The sequence below is a fragment of the Ptychodera flava genome, chromosome 5 (assembly GCF_041260155.1).
Source record: "Ptychodera flava strain L36383 chromosome 5, AS_Pfla_20210202, whole genome shotgun sequence".
Taxonomy (NCBI): Eukaryota; Metazoa; Hemichordata; class Enteropneusta; family Ptychoderidae; genus Ptychodera; species Ptychodera flava.
This window is the reverse complement of record NC_091932.1, coordinates 41,650,805-41,664,341: the sequence shown is the minus strand read 5'-3', so window position 1 is coordinate 41,664,341 and position 13,537 is coordinate 41,650,805. Positions and strand designations below refer to the sequence as shown.

Genomic DNA, 13,537 nt, shown 5'->3' with positions numbered 1-13,537 from the left:
TTCATATTTGGTATGATGGGAGACCTTATGACATCACATCCTGTACCTCATTAATTATGCACATATCTAATTCTGAGCCAGCCAATAGAGCTAGAGGTCTGATTTTTGGTATATAGGGATAACTTAGCAATACAATTTTTTTGACAAAATGTCATGTGACCCCGATGACCTTTGACCTCAAATATACATATATGGCCATAACTAAGTAACCACAAGTGGTACACCCTTCATATTTGGTATGATGGGAGACCTTATGACATCACATCCTGTACCTTATTAATTATGCGCATATCTAATTCTGAGCCAGCCAATAGAGCTAGAGGTCTGATTTTTGGTATATAGGTATAACTTAGCAATACAATTTTTTTTGACAAAATGTCATGTGACCCCGATGACCTTTGACCTCAAATATACATATATGGCCATAACGAAGTAACCACAAGTGCTACACCCTTCATATTTGGTATGATGGGAGACCTTATGACATCACATCCTGTACCTCATTAATTATGTGCATATCTAATTCTGAGCCAGCCAATAGAGCTAGAGGTCTGATTTTTGGTATATAGGGATAACTTAGCAATACAATTTTTTTGACAAAATGTCATGTGACCCCGATGACCTTTGACCTCAAATATACATATATGGCCATAACTAAGTAAACCACAAGTGCTACACCCTTCATATTTGGTATGATGGGAGACCTTATGACGTACCTAATTAATTATGTGCATATCTAATTCTGAGCCAGCCAATAGAGCTGGAGGTCTGATTTTTGGTATATAGGGATAACTTAGCAATACAATTTAACTTGATTTTAGTCATTGAAACTTGCTATATACATAAAAGATACTGTGATATAACATTATTGAACTTCAAAGAACATTTTTACTTCAGCCAATTCCTAATTTGCATATTAAAGGAATTTTCATACTTAGGGATATTCATCTGAATTGACTTGATCAAAATTGATGTAACTTGCTATATACATTTCAGACACTGTAATACAATATTATTGAAAGTCATTAAGCATTTTCTCTTCAGCCAATTCCTAATTGCATGTTTAATGAACTTTCCTAATTAGAGATATATATCTGAATTGACTTGACCAAAGTTGACAAAACTTGCTACATATATTGCAGATACCATGATACAACATTATTGACAATCATTAAGCATTTTTACTCAAGTCAATTCCTAATTTACATATTTAATGAACTTTGCTTATTAGGGATATATACTGGGATTTACTTGATCAAAGTTGGCAAAACATGACAACATTGATGATTATACCTGGTTAAAACAATATCGAAAGTCATTTCACATTTTCATGTCAGCTAATTTACAATTTGCATATCTAATGAGCTTTCGCAACTCGGCATATATGGCTTGAATTACACTTGCTATATAAAATGGTGATACAATGACAGCAGTCAAAGAACTTTAATATTTTTATTTCAGCTAATTACATATTTGTATACTTCATGACCTTTGAGAATTAATCGGCGGTGATTATTGTTCATTATGTTGATCATAATACTTTCAATGAAGTTGCAAACATGTGGCAAAGGTTCAAATTTACAGTAACACATAACTGTATGAAACACGTGAGCATTTTCAGTTCATATCTGGTTGAGCTTTGCAGTGTACTATTATAAACACACATACAGATAATAAATGATACACAAAGTGGCTACAATGTACCGGTTATACAGTTGCAATTCTGTATGTATGTTTCAAAACATCCACGGTAAAGTCCTAAAGTGGTTTGTTGTTAAATTCAACATCGATTTCTCTTATTACAATTCTTGTCAACTTAATCTGCATACAACAGACATAATTTTAAATAAAATATCATTAATTTGATATTTGCATGGTCGCCAGTCTTGCAGAGCGGAAGGTGCAGTGTTGTAATGTGATAAACGTTACCAATACAAGGGCAGTTTCTGATCAAGATGTATGATGACTTCAATTGGTTCAACAATAAATCTAAATACACTGAATGACAGTGACTATCAGTAACAATTGATCAATGCATGGAATACTGACATACTGGTATCTTTAAAATTGATGATACTTTCTTGCACTTAAAGCCATGACATACTTTATGCCATGAACGTTATGGCAATTTCAAGCTACGTTGTCTAAAAGGTGAATCAATATTTGCCATGAAGCATTAAATGGAAATGGGTTATATTAGCCCACTTTAGTGAAAATTATTAATCAGTTTGAAAATGCGACCATATCAATCATGCGTGTCATCCTCTTGGAGATATCAAATAAATTGAATATAAACACTATCAATATTAATGCATGCAGAGTCTCAAGGGAGGAGCTTTGTAATTGATCAAACTGGCATTGCTTCCATTCTGGCAGCTTATATTGCTTGCATTGGCAATTACAAACAGACTAAGTTTCTGTCCTCCCTTTCTTTATTAAAGGTAGAAAACACTTTAAGGAAAGATATTTGGACTCAAACTTTTACAATATGTTTTTGACCTACCACTTGTGAGGGCTCATTTTAAAGTTCATGTAGTAAATACAGTTTTAACAGGCTTGGTTCTGTGAAGATCAAAAGATAATTTCTCCCCATAGAATTAACATAGAGATAGCGGCCATTTTGAATTTCAAGTGTCACGAGATATTGGGTAATTTGTTTCTCTTGTACGAAATTTTGCATGTATTCCACAATCACAGTGTTTTTCCAGAGTGTTGATTGATTTCCAAGTTATTGAAGTACATAGGCAAAAACTACATTTTTAGAAGATATCAGTTGTTAATGTTTAGATTTTGTTTTCGACATCTTATGAGGGTAAAAGAAACTCAGAGTTAGCAATTGGCTTCATGCTTACTTCTTGTAGATCTACCCAGTATAAAAAGCATTCCTGATCACTGACTATGAATGTTTGCTTAATAATCTCAAGGTTGAAAACCATCTTACTTCATAAAACCAGCATATCAGAATACTATTACCAGTGTAATCAAATGTCTAACAGATATAAAACCAACAGAAAGTAATGAACAAGCACATTCATTTATTATTTCGATGACAATGAGGTCACATTTATGTACCTTGAAAATGAAAACCTTCGACACTGTGCCGTGATTGCATCCTATTGTTTCTGATGGTGAGGTTTAAATAATAGGTGATACTTGTAGGGAAATGCTGGACTTCACAATTGCACTGAGGTTTGTGGCAATACCGTAGGATTCAAAACGTACAGCTGTTCATGCTCAATGTTCCCAATGTGTTTCTTGCATATGGCAATGTGTACTGTTTACACATCCTTCCTTTATACTGTTGGCTTCTCATAATCTGTAAATTTCAAATCCTATGAACATGTCAATTTTGGCTCCATCAACATAATTTGATTGAATCTGAAACACCTTGAAAAACACAGAACAATATGGATTTTTTAAAAATCTCTACAACAACTACAAAATTGGCAGCTGCTTTGTCAAAACAGGATGTTATGAAAGGATGGCTTTACTTTGCACAAACTTGCTAGGTTTCACGTGGTTTGAAATAAATTTGATTGACTGCAGCATATGTTTAATCTTACTAAATTCATTTGCTGTTTGTGATGTACTTCATACAGTCTAAGGGCATCAGTGACTGTAAATCTACAGCTTGTGTCAATCCTTACTTACTGTACTTTCTTAATACTTATCCATGTACCGGTACTTGCTTTTAGGCATGAACTACATGTTTCCACAGAATATAATGATGATTGCCAGTGCTCATTCTTTTCAGAACACCAATCATCACTTTTCTGTTATTTGCATCAAGGTCTACATAGAGTTCTTTACCACTGATTTGATGAGGTTTTCAAATACCCCCGGTATGTTTTCAAACTTTCAAAAAGACCTACAAGTTGTATTAATGATGCTGTTTGTTGGTTTCTTCTGCAATAATTATCATTTACAAGTCTTCAACGATGGTAGGACTGGAAACAGTCACTGTAACTGAACAGCTTTGTGCGCAAATGTCTCATGAGCATGATATTGGGTGTGGTATCATCAATAATTACTACGAAGCTGATTGTAAATGTATAAAGCAAAAGGTTGTGTATGCATGATACTGGGTATATCCCTTAGAAATTCTACAACAAAAGAGATCAATAAAGAAGATTGTCTGTACAGAATATACTAGAAATCTGTGCAGTTCTCCATGTGTTTGTTTCCACTATCACAAAAATAATAATACAGGGCAGAGATGAATTAGAAGATCCAGGGAACTCCTTTTCTTTGTCTGTGTACAAACACTGTCTGCAGCAATTACGCAACTCTATCACAAGACTTACTGGCAGAGTATCAAATGTCTTTCATAAATATTCAATTTGTACTGTCAAAATACCAGGGGTTAAGTATATGCAACACGTATTATTGCCTACAAACCTTCCATTTTAATCAATATGATGACGCATAGAATGGAACAAATAGGATTTGACTGCGACCATGGTATTGACTGATTGATCACCAGTTTTGACATGAAAACATCATTAGTACATGCAATGAATGCTACCATGATCACAGACAGTACTATGGATGCAAATATTTCCTTTGCCAGTGTTACAGCTGTAAAATCTCTGAAGTGTTGCAATTCTCAGATTTCTATCGGATTGAATATTTACTTAGTTTAAGACTAAGTTTTCCTGTGAAATACCATTCGAAATATTATCCTGATCATGAGTTTTTATCACCATTGTACAATAGCGGCAAGCAGCTGTATAATATAGCTGTATAATTATATGACATCAAGTCCATGTAGTTTCATAAAGTAGCTGAATTACTTTTTCATAAAATATAACAATAATCCTACTACAATCTGAAATATTTCCAAAATTGAGAAATGACGTACATAAAACATTTTACATGGTGTTCTACTGCACAGACTGAAAGCACAAATAGGCATGACGCCATTATTATGTGAAGACTACTGAGAATCTATAAATGTCAATTCAGCATTCTTCAGTGCAGATTGTGTGGCCATATTTTCCAGCATTTGATGAACATGATGAATTGTGGAGAATTCAGGAAATGAATGTTCCGCTTGACTAAATTTGAAAATAGGCTTCTATGTGCATTTTAGTGGACATGAATTTAGAGACTTTTTACAGGGGATTGCGGTGTTTTACTTAAAAAGTGTTTCTAATTGAGATGGATCTTTTTAATGCGCTTACACTGAAATATTTTTGCCATTCTGAAAGAAGTGGCGACATTTAGCTGTTGAATGGGCATTGTAAAATGGATTTCTTTAATGTACTGGAAAATACCGCGGTATGTATAAAACCTTGTTTTACAGTGTAACAGACTCATATTGGCAGCAAAATTAAATAGAGTTTGTTTCCATTTCTAGTTGTGCCACCTGAATGGCATTCTGGACAGGATAACATTTCCATGCAACAGCGTGTTTGTTGTGAGGATAGTCCTAGACGAACGACTACCTGTTGATATCAAAAGTCAAGCCTAGATGTACCGGTATAATCAATCAAAACATGGATACAGAGAGTATGTATTTTCACATAATGATATTATTGATATGTTAATGAGATAATAAACTTCTTACTAACACCAAAATTATCATCAATACCCAATGTTCATATGGTAAATGATTTGAAAATGGATATAGCTACAGTATTGAATGAACTTTACTATAAAGTCTGGTGCACGTGATGATACAACCATCATTAAAGATAGTACAACTTTATATTCGTGGTACATCAGTATGTCTGGAAAGATTTCTAACACTGAGAGCTGTGTAGCCAACAATTGCATATACCTACAGCAGTTTTCTCTGTATGATTGAATTACCACCAAGCCTTTGCTGCAGTTTCTTCCTTGCTACAGTCTATCTGAACCTTAAGCTACCAGAAAATACTACTCATACCAGGGTTGGACCAGGGGAATGTATAGATAAGGCACATCACAGCTAGCTAAGAAACTGAAAAAAGTATAACCATAAACCTCTAAGTACCCATTCAAGACGTCAAGTGTTTATGTAAAATTGTAGACAACTGATTTTATACCAGTATTTGATATGGGATTCACTTACGATACTTTAGAAGAAGTAACAAATATAACAGACAAAGCTTCAACCAGAGAGTTACAGTGCTACATGTATGGGATTGAACACAAAAAGCTTTGAATGAAAATCATCTTACAAACATGGCAACCGAAGTAGGCTTCGATCTGTATCAGGTATGATTCCGTACGACACTAATACGTACCGGTACGTATGTAAAAAGGTTAGATGTACTTCAACGTATTTAAATTAAAAGAAAAGTGCCACGGGCAATTTCCATCTACTTTTCAGTATCTACTTCCTCTTATTGCAGCTTGTTCTGCTTCAGTGCTGACAAATGTAAATTATAGTAACAAAACGATGTAAGGAGATGCTTTCAAAATCTACATTAGGAAATATAACAGCATAGGAAAGACAAGCTTGGATACTACCATAGTTGTCTAACAAAAGACATGGGTGTTAAGTTATGAAAAACTTGATAAACAGTTACAAGCGAGAACAATGGTGAAAATTTCTGTAGTCCCTTTTGAATGGAACAAATAAACAACGCAGACATGCACAATGACATTCCTTTATTGATGATTTGCATACATGCCAAAATCAAGCATAATTTAGAATAAAAATATCACAGCAATTGAATCCCTGATAATTAGACTGCCCTGTTCTTTTTCATTTTGTTCACCCTAGAACATCAATCACATAGTAACAGAAAATTGACCAAAAGAGAAGCCAGTCCTGATGTTCTGAGAGTACAGCAAAAAATCCTCAAACACAGTAACTTGTATATGCAAGGCTGGAGTATCTCAAAGTCACATCAGAGAATGTCAAAGGCAATGGTTTGGAGAATAGGCTACAAACTGTGTATACTTACATCTAAATGGGTGATATACCGGTATGGGTATTAATCATGACAATGGATGATACAGAACTGAAATGTTACAATGATGCTTTGATTTTTGATACACTGAGATAAAGTTTCCTATAAGTCAAAGACCTTGGTAAGAAGTTCACGAGACTGTAAAATATAGAAAGGAAACGAGTACAGGAGATTATGTTCCGCACTGATGCACATAAACCATTGTAACAGTGTTTTTTTATTCCTGTTTGTGTAACAGAATTTCACACGGTGTATGGCAGTCACATTGATCAACTGCTGCTGTTGAAGAAAACAGTCGGTTTGCGCCACTTCAAAGCAGCGTGATATGCAATTGATTGTCCTCATGCAAAACACACAGCAACTAGTCAACAAGATCAACCTGTTCACCCTAATTCCCTGTAAACAGTTCCTCAATCACCTCTGACAACAGTGGGTTTGGGTTAAACCATGCTAGTAAATGGGTGAAAAATTACTGTTATTACATTGGTGCTCATATAATAACAATGGAGAAAATGTAAAATTGTTACTTAAAATTGCTACTTGTTGAATTTCAATTACCCTAATAGGTAGACCGACAATCTTCTGTTCAAATGAAATATTTTTGTGGAAACTTGACTTAATTCACCATACTTCCACAATTCCATAGACAGTAGTAAGCAAAGATCATGTTAAATTTGAAATCCATTTTATTAAATTGGTGCACACCTTAAATTACTGATCAATGGACCAGATAATTAATAACTCAAACTGCTTTGTATGCATGTCTTTGAGATTTGAAATTGTCCAAAACTCAAATTGATACATATTTTTACAAATAAACAGATAAATGGAAAATAGGCAAATAAATGAAATGTTGCATCAATATTAGTATAAATAACAAATTCTTAGCATCAGCTTAAATATTACTTTCTCAACACTGTGATTTGCATCTTTAAAACAAAGACACAAACAGATGAATTTTAAAAAAAATGCCAGCATTGATATGAATAAACATGTTGCTGGTCTTCACAGTACAAATCCTCAATGTACAGAAAATGGCACACAGGGAGTCTTATTGACATGGCCAGGGTCAAGTGACTATTGTAACCGCTTATAAATTAGCATACTAGGTACCTACTATTTGAAAACCAGATTTAGGGGAAATATTTACATGTATCATGTAGACTACTGACACAGATAATAGCAAGTACTAGTATCTTACTTAATAGTTCTGCTCCGATATTTGTCACGTACCATTAGCTTTTATTGTACTATTATCTTTTATTCATTTTATCTTGACATATTAATGATGGATCGTTTACCCAGTGCACAGATAAATATTGACCGCTCTGACAATTAGCTTCAAAATTTGATCACCTGTTTCCTATAGCCATTCTGGTATATAGCATTATACAGGTTTGAATGTTTACTTTGCGATGAAAAATCACATAGTGAATTGAGATGGCATCTAGTACAATGTCAAAATATAGCACAATAATTTGCAAGTTTATCAGAAAGTAGATGGTGAGCAAACTGGCTGAAAAATGTTGCATATTATAACAAACACACTCTACTGGTATTATATTTAACAGTATGGATGAGTTACATTTAACTGCAATGTATTTGCATACTGATGTGACTGTGAACAATAAACCTTTTAATACAACAGTATTAAAAGAGCTAGTAAAAGCACTGCATCAAAAGTGAAGGTACAATATTGCTTGCAATGCATGGTAATTAAAGCTAAATTGTGATGTAATAGTCATCACTTAAAAGCTTTGTTTACCCTACCTCAATTATTACTATAATCACGAATTGCAATGTGTCACGACAATTACTGATGGTACCAAGTCTATTATGAGTAATTTAAATCCGTGACCTTTCAACTCTTCTTTAATTAGAGCTCTGTTTGAATTAAGAGATCGCCTTTGCCTGAAATTACAAGTAATTAGCTGATCGTTTGGAAATGGAAAGACTTCATACTGGGAGTCTGATAACCCTTAGAAAATTGGTCTATGTGTATGTTGTGCCAATGCTGTTGATGTTAATCCTTCGAGCACCAAAGTCAATTTTTATCGCCTGCATATAAAATAAACCCCAGTCAATTTTTTCCATTTTTGCCTAATTTTTGATAAAAACTTGCAGCCGACGCAACATAATGTTCATTTGGTCAAAAATTATTGAAAAACTTGCAGAAAAAATTCATAATAATTGGTGAAATTTTAGTGGGAAACATTACAGCACTCAAAGGGTAAAAGATTAATGACAATTTTGAACAGACGTTTTTACAAATGAAGTATTATGTCTAAACTTCAATATACTGAAAATTGCATAATCTAAGCAAAGTTCTGGTGGAAACAAAAAATACAATATATTTATGGTTTTCTTTATTTTCTTTACTTATTGACTTGATGGGCCAGTACACTGATTCATAGGAACCATGCATGAGATACTATATTTAAATAGCACTCGATCATGTAGCAGAAGTGATAGATGGTTTACAAACTGAACATGGATTATACATGAGCCGATACATATACATGTATTTAACATGCATTAAAAAGTAGCCTTGGAGATTATAATACAGCTTTAGTTCTAATCTACATCTTTATGCAAAACATTTACGGGATATGCCATGATATTGAATAATGTACAGAAAAAAAAACAAAATCAGCAAATACTGATATTGCAAACAGGAAAGTTTTTTCATAAAAATTTGACAAAAGCCAACTCACTTTGGTTGTACCCAAATAAAACACTAATAAAATATGATACTACTATAGAGATGAAGTAATGGAGAGAGTCATTACAATGGTTTATTTGCAGAAGAGAATTTCTAAAATTTCAGTAACATTTCATTAAAATTGTAGTAAACCTAAATAACAGAAACCATAGAAACCTGTGAGTCTAAGTTATCATCAAAGTCAGACAATCTGATTGGCCATTTTTCAATAGAGGTTCTTTATGACCAAAGTGCAAAATATCCTGAAAAATACAACACTGTAGTTTTGTCGTAAAATGTTACAAATCTGAAGAACGCCATCCACATTCCAAGGAACCTCTCAAATCAAACCAAACATGGAAGTTATCACACGAGAGTTGCTGTTGAGTCTTTTCATTTTAGGAAATGTTTCAAAACTAGAAATACAAAATCCATGTCAAACTCCAAAACATTTTGAACAAAACTACCAGTATACCGTATGCCCTATGACATTCTGATATTCTAAGTGGACAATCTCCACTATTCCTGACATCAAAAATGATCGTCTATGTAAAATATAGTCACTGACAGGATTGTTGCACTTCAAAAACATGGGAATAAGAGATAACTGTTATTGAAGGAGAAAATAACAGCATGGCCTGTTCAATTATTGCTGATATTGCCAACTACTCGAAAGAATAAACAGTACTCTAACATTTGACAGTACTGCCATGATTTTAACAAATCTCAGAGGTCACCTGTGTCCCTACGATCCTTCCAACAAACAAATATAATAACACATATACGCAGTTTGGAACTTTTTTGTGAACACCTTAAAAATGATTCAAAAGACAGATATGCAAGGAAAACTTCACCACAACTTTTAACGAGGGAACTGCAAATATAAGAGTGATAAGACGAGCAATTCCAGAAAGTAGTCTGAAAAGACGAGCAGTTAAGGGATGACAGCCGATGTTCGTGTTTGACAAGCTTCACATCCCTGATATTAGAAATCATTATCTATGCAAAGAATGGACATGGATGAGGTAAATAATGCTGATTGCATCTAATAAACATGAGGATGGCCAAAAGAAATCATCATCATTTAAGGAGACTGTACAGGCATGGCAAGATTTAATTTTGATAAATTACTTTCACAGTATTCATGAAAATATTTTATTTCAATGGCTGAAAATATGAACAGAAAGCAGCTAACATGTGGCTTGCAATATGCTATCAACAAGTACCTGTAATCCAATATTTCCTGTGAGAAATGAAAAGCCAGGAGAGACAAGACGACGATTACCGTTATGTCTGAATCATCAATATCTAAATGACATACTTTTGTGATTTCCATGGCAATACCTAATCAGCTTTGATAGGTTAGGCATCACCATCATCAACTAAGAGACTACATGTATAATTAAGTACTCATACATAACAAAACAACCTTACAGTTTCTTTAAATGAAACACAATATAAACTTTGCTAAAGATGTATTGCCTAAAGGCACATTGATGGTAGCAAACACACTATTATAAATTTAATTTCTAATTTTCAATATCATGCCGCTTTCTCTTGATTAGCTCTACAATAATTACTTTGCCATATGCATAATTTAAGTCAAGAGAAATAATTCCCTGTTAACATGACACGTTTTCTTACCATGATTATGAGAGCGTGGAAGATATTTCAGAGACATATTTCTGTTCCACTGATCATCTGCTTTACCTTATCAAAGCCATCAAACGCAGTAGTAATATTGCATGTGGAATTTTCCCCAATGTGGCAAGCTTTTTGGATGTTGTTCAAATAACACTGCTGTTGGCGGAATTCATAGAGTAGATGCAGGTACAAAAGTAAACATTAGAGTGCTGGTACCTTAATAACGGAGGTAAAAGGTGGCAGCCCCTGAATAGGTGAATGGAGCATTGACTGCAATGATTATGAATATGAAATACCACAGGGCTTGTTTGTACGCTATGTACCGGTACATTACACACCTGCTTAAGGCTGCTTTCTCAGCGCACTCTGAAACTCAAAACCAATATTTTCATGATTAGGTTAGTTTAAGCGGAAATACAGAACCCACCTCTTTGCTGTCGTTAGCTAGCTCACATATCAACAGCCAGTTGATGCAGTGCACAATGGCAGACACACCAATTGAAAGCAAACTGGAGATACCTTTACCCGACACTGTTTTGAATAGCCACAGGCTGCACTATCAATGATTACCCAGCATGCTGTGCAAAAGTGATGCAAAGAGCTCATTATGCATGCAGGTGACGCCAAATGTTGCCACAGCTAATCAGCTTCCACTTGATTGCTTATAGAGCTGATTTGGATGTGCACAACACCCCTCAACCGTGACTGATGAGAACAGTGAAAATGAATTACAATGACACCATCTCATCTTTCTTGTCAACGACAGCCCTCAAAGACCTCATATTCAACAGATACAAAATTGCATTTCACTTGTAACAATGGAAGCTAGAAGAAGTACATTGTTAATTCACAGCTTTGAGACCCTTTAAATTTAGAGAGGAAATCCAATCATATGTTAACCTTCATATAATCACCACATACGGTACTTTAATCAGGCAGAAAAATTGTACAGCCAATTGTTAAATGCCTAGTTTCATTCTATCATTTCTGTCACGTTTGCCCTTCCTGATTTCCGACAGTAAAGATGATCCTATGTATGTGTTACACAGGGTGTTAGGTCACTATCATGGAAGGCTAATCATTGCAATAAATCTATGCTCTGAAACCGTCACCTTATTGTCACTGTATGCAAACAGAACACTGATACAAACTGATTCAGGGAAGTATTTCCTACATTTAACCGTAGTAATATTTCAGAAGTACGCACAATCAAGACACGAAATTCTGCAATTATGCTTTAACATTAGATGAACTCAGTGACTGAAACTAAACAATAGCCTACATGAAACTGGGAAAATATTGAATCCTAAATGAGGCTCTTTCACCTAGAGAGTAAAGCAACGCATTTTAATTGAATATAGCTAGTGGGACATCCATCAAAATATTTTTCAATTATTACAGGCCGACAAATGGAGACCATGAAAGGTGTTGTCATGGAAATCTTCAATGAATTCAATAAATGTCACAAAACAGCTGGAAGACAGCTAGAGCTCACTCAAGTTTTCTATTTTAAGAAATGCATTCAAAAGAAATACATTTACAATGCTGACTCTACCCTTGGTATTTACGCTAATAAATGCTATGTGTTATTGAATGAAATACATCTTAACAATATTGATGTCATTTGAATTTTGCAGCATATTTTTCTCAAACATCTATATTGATCAAGTATAGTCCTTATCAGTAAGCAGATGTTCAGAAAGATAACAGCATGTACCTGGATTGTGGGAACATATCTGAGGTGTCTATAAAAAATGTATTCTTGTTCATTTGATGGGTTGTTGAGGCAGGATACATACCTTAGGTATCGATACAAAGCATAGTTGACGTAAAACTGTCCGATTTCTCTGTACATGGTTAGAGATTGGTGGAAAATAATGAGAAGATACTCTGGCAGATAGCTTTGAGTTGTTGCCTGCTTGAGCACCATAATACCGGTACCTGCCCTGATAATTTTGCACCTATTGCATTTTCTGTACACTACATGCCTCTGATCTCAGTGAAACACAAATAAAAAGATTACTAGACCTGTCCACTACCGGTAGGCATGTCACTATAAAATTTCACCTGCCCAGCCCAAAGCGTTAATGAGAAATATGTTACAAGATGTTACAAGATGACATGTCTGTAAAATATAATGCTACTTACAATCTTTTTAGATAACTGACATCTCAGACTCTTTACAACGTCAAATTCAGGCAGCAAAATGTAGACAAAGCTGTACAAATTTCAAATTTCACAGCATGTGTAATTTCCAGAGTTTCATCCTGATTGGCTGATGTACTTTAAC

The 13,537-nt window shown here is 34.4% G+C and overlaps 1 protein-coding gene across 1 annotated transcript in view; it reads right to left on the bottom strand.

Moving 5' to 3' along the window:
- The window catches only part of LOC139133975 (neurocalcin homolog), a 65,914-nt gene extending 54,086 nt beyond the window's left edge, over positions 1-11,828 (bottom strand). The window contains 1 exon segment of the mRNA XM_070700800.1: positions 11,675-11,828. The gene's annotated coding sequence lies outside the window, so the exon portion shown is untranslated.
- Between the last annotated feature and the right edge of the window lie 1,709 nt (positions 11,829-13,537).